This window comes from Dermacentor silvarum, chromosome 9, assembly GCF_013339745.2.
Source record: "Dermacentor silvarum isolate Dsil-2018 chromosome 9, BIME_Dsil_1.4, whole genome shotgun sequence".
In the NCBI taxonomy this organism is placed as follows: Eukaryota; Metazoa; Arthropoda; class Arachnida; order Ixodida; family Ixodidae; genus Dermacentor; species Dermacentor silvarum.
In genome coordinates, this window is record NC_051162.1 from 126,073,061 (window position 1) to 126,077,469 (window position 4,409).

Sequence of the window (4,409 nt, forward strand, 5' to 3'; positions counted from 1 at the left end):
ATATGTTCTCTCGAAAGCGCTGGTTCATCGCATACATCACTTCCCACGCACGCGCTGACGTTGATTAACGCGATAGCTAAACTGATAAGCCGCGAATAACTTTCTCGAAAAAATGAAAGAACGCCAAGCCTATAGCCCAAGAAAATATTGTCTCAGCAAGGTCGAATAGGTTCTCTCGAAAGCGCTGGTTCATCGCGTACATCACTTCCCACGCACGCGCTGACGTTGATTTATGCGATAGCTAAACTGATAAGCCGAGAATAACTTTCTCGAAAAAATGAAAGAACGCCAAGCCTATAGCCCAAGAAAATATTGTCTCAGCAAGGTCGAATAGGTTCTCTCGAAAGCGCTGGTTCATCGCATACATCACTTCCCACGCACGCGCTGACGTTGATTTACGCGATAGCTAAACTGATAAGCCGAGAATAACTTTCTCGAAAAAATGAAAGAACGCCAAGCCTATAGCCCAAGAAAATATTGTCTCAGCAAGGTCGAATAGGTTCTCTCGAAAGCGCTGGTTCATCGCATACATCACTTCCCACGCACGCGCTGACGTCGATTTACGCGATAGCTAAACTGATAAGCCGAGAATAACTTTCTCGAAAAAATGAAAGAACGCCAAGCCTATAGCCCAAGAAAATATTGTCTCAGCAAGGTCGAATAGGTTCTCTCGAAAGCGCTGGTTCATCGCATACATCACTTCCCACGCACGCGCTGACGTTGATTTACGCGATAGCTAAACTGATAAGCCGAGAATAACTTTCTCGAAAAAATGAAAGAACGCCAAGCCTATAGCCCAAGAAAATATTGTCTCAGCAAGGTCGAATAGGTTCTCTCGAAAGCGCTGGTTCATCGCATACATCACTTCCCACGCACGCGCTGACGTTGATTAACGCGATAGCTAAACTGATAAGCCGAGAATAACTTTCTCGAAAAAATGAAAGAACGCCAAGCCTATAGCCCAAAGAAATATTGTCTCAGCAAGGTCGAATAGGTTCTCTCGAAAGCGCTGGTTCATCGCATACATCACTTCCCACGCACGCGCTGACGTTGATTTACGCGATAGCTAAACTGATAAGCGGAGAATAACTTTCTCGAAAAAATGAAAGAACGCCAAGCCTATAGCCCAAGAAAATATTGTCTCAGCAAGGTCGAATAGGTTCTCTCGAAAGCGCTGGTTCATCGCATACATCACTTCCCACGCACGCGCTGACGTTGATTTACGCGATAGCTAAACTGATAAGCCGAGAATAACTTTCTCGAAAAAATGAAAGAACGCCAAGCCTATAGCCCAAGAAAATATTGTCTCAGCAAGGTCGAATAGGTTCTCTCGAAAGCGCTGGTTCATCGCATACATCACTTCCCACGCACGCGCTGACGTTGATTTACGCGATAGCTAAACTGATAAGCCGAGAATAACTTTCTCGAAAAAATGAAAGAACGCCAAGCCTATAGCCCAAGAAAATATTGTCTCAGCAAGGTCGAATAGGTTCTCTCGAAAGCGCTGGTTCATCGCATACATCACTTCCCACGCACGCGCTGACGTTGATTTACGCGATAGCTAAACTGATAAGCCGAGAATAACTTTCTCGAAAAAATGAAAGAACGCCAAGCCTATAGCCCAAGAAAATATTGTCTCAGCAAGGTCGAATAGGTTCTCTCGAAAGCGCTGGTTCATCGCATACATCACTTCCCACGCACGCGCTGACGTTGATTTACGCGATAGCTAAACTGATAAGCCGAGAATAACTTTCTCGAAAAAATGAAAGAACGCCAAGCCTATAGCCCAAGAAAATATTGTCTCAGGAAGGTCGAATAGGTTCTCTCGAAAGCGCTGGTTCATCGCATACATCACTTCCCACGCACGCGCTGACGTCGATTTACGCGATAAGCTAAACTGATAAGCCGAGAATAACTTTCTCGAAAAATGAAAGAACGCCAAGCCTATAGCCCAAGAAAATATTGTCTCAGCAAGGTCGAATAGGTTCTCTCGAAAGCGCTGGTTCATCGCATACATCACTTCCCACGCACGCGCTGACGTTGATTTACGCGATAGCTAAACTGATAAGCCGAGAATAACTTTCTCGAAAAAATGAAAGAACGCCAAGCCTATAGCCCAAGAAAATATTGTCTCAGCAAGGTCGAATAGGTTCTCTCGAAAGCGCTGGTTCATCGCATACATCACTTCCCACGCACGCGCTGACGTTGATTTACGCGATAGCTAAACTGATAAGCGGAGAATAACTTTCTCGAAAAAATGAAAGAACGCCAAGCCTATAGCCCAAGAAAATATTGTCTCAGCAAGGTCGAATAGGTTCTCTCGAAAGCGCTGGTTCATCGCATACATCACTTCCCACGCACGCGCTGACGTTGATTTACGCGATAGCTAAACTGATAAGCCGAGAATAACTTTCTCGAAAAAATGAAAGAACGCCAAGCCTATAGCCCAAGAAAATATTGTCTCAGCAAGGTCGAATAGGTTCTCTCGAAAGCGCTGGTTCATCGCATACATCACTTCCCACGCACGCGCTGACGTTGATTTACGCGATAGCTAAACTGATAAGCCGAGAATAACTTTCTCGAAAAAATGAAAGAACGCCAAGCCTATAGCCCAAGAAAATATTGTCTCAGCAAGGTCGAATATGTTCTCTCGAAAGCGCTGGTTCATCGCATACATCACTTCCCACGCACGCGCTGACGTTGATTACGCGATAGCTAAACTGATAAGCCGCGAATAACTTTCTCGAAAAAATGAAAGAACGCCAAGCCTATAGCCCAAGAAAATATTGTCTCAGCAAGGTCGAATAGGTTCTCTCGAAAGCGCTGGTTCATCGCATACATCACTTCCCACGCACGCGCTGACGTTGATTTACGCGATAGCTAAACTGATAAGCCGAGAATAACTTTCTCGAAAAAATGAAAGAACGCCAAGCCTATAGCCCAAGAAAATATTGTCTCAGCAAGGTCGAATAGGTTCTCTCGAAAGCGCTGGTTCATCGCATACATCACTTCCCACGCACGCGCTGACGTTGATTTACGCGATAGCTAAACTGATAAGCCGAGAATAACTTTCTCGAAAAATGAAAGAACGCCAAGGCTATAGCCCAAGAAAATATTGTCTCAGCAAGGTCGAATAGGTTCTCTCGAAAGCGCTGGTTCATCGCATACATCACTTCCCACGCACGCGCTGACGTTGATTTACGCGATAGCTAAACTGATAAGCCGAGAATAACTTTCTCGAAAAAATGAAAGAACGCCAAGCCTATAGCCCAAGAAAATATTGTCTCAGCAAGGTCGAATAGGTTCTCTCGAAAGCGCTGGTTCATCGCATACATCACTTCCCACGCACGCGCTGACGTTGATTTACGCGATAGCTAAACTGATAAGCCGAGAATAACTTTCTCGAAAAAATGAAAGAACGCCAAGCCTATAGCCCAAGAAAATATTGTCTCAGCAAGGTCGAATAGGTTCTCTCGAAAGCGCTGGTTCATCGCATACATCACTTCCCACGCACGCGCTGACGTTGATTACGCGATAAGCTAAACTGATAAGCCGAGAATAACTTTCTCGAAAAAATGAAAGAACGCCAAGCCTATAGCCCAAGAAAATATTGTCTCAGCAAGGTCGAATAGGTTCTCTCGAAAGCGCTGGTTCATCGCATACATCACTTCCCACGCACGCGCTGACGTTGATTTACGCGATAGCTAAACTGATAAGCGAGAATAACTTTCTCGAAAAAATGAAAGAACGCCAAGCCTATAGCCCAAGAAAATATTGTCTCAGCAAGGTCGAATAGGTTCTCTCGAAAGCGCTAGTTCATCGCATACATCACTTGCCACGCACGCGCTGACGTCGATTTAGGCGATAGCTAAACTGATAAGCCGAGAATAACTTTCTCGAAAAAATGAAAGAACGCCAAGCCTATAGCCCAAGAAAATATTGTCTCAGCAAGGTCGAAGTAGGTTCTCTCGAAAGCGCTGGTTCATCGCATACATCACTTCCCACGCACGCGCTGACGTTGATTTACGCGATAGCTAAACTGATAAGCCGAGAATAACTTTCTCGAAAAAATGAAAGAACGCCAAGCCTATAGCCCAAGAAATATTGTCTCAGCAAGGTCGAAGTAGGTTCTCTCGAAGCGCTGGTTCATCGCATACATCACTTCCCACGCACGCGCTGACGTTGATTTACGCGATAGCTAAACTGATAAGCCGAGAATAACTTCTCGAAAAAATGAAAGAACGCCAAGCCTATAGCCCAAGAAACTATTGTCTCAGCAAGGTCTAATAGGTTCTCTCGAAAGCGCTGGTTCATCGCATACATCACTTCCCACGCACGCGCTGACGTTGATTTACGCGATAGCTAAACTGATAAGCCGAGAATAACTTTCTCGATAAAAATGAAAGAAC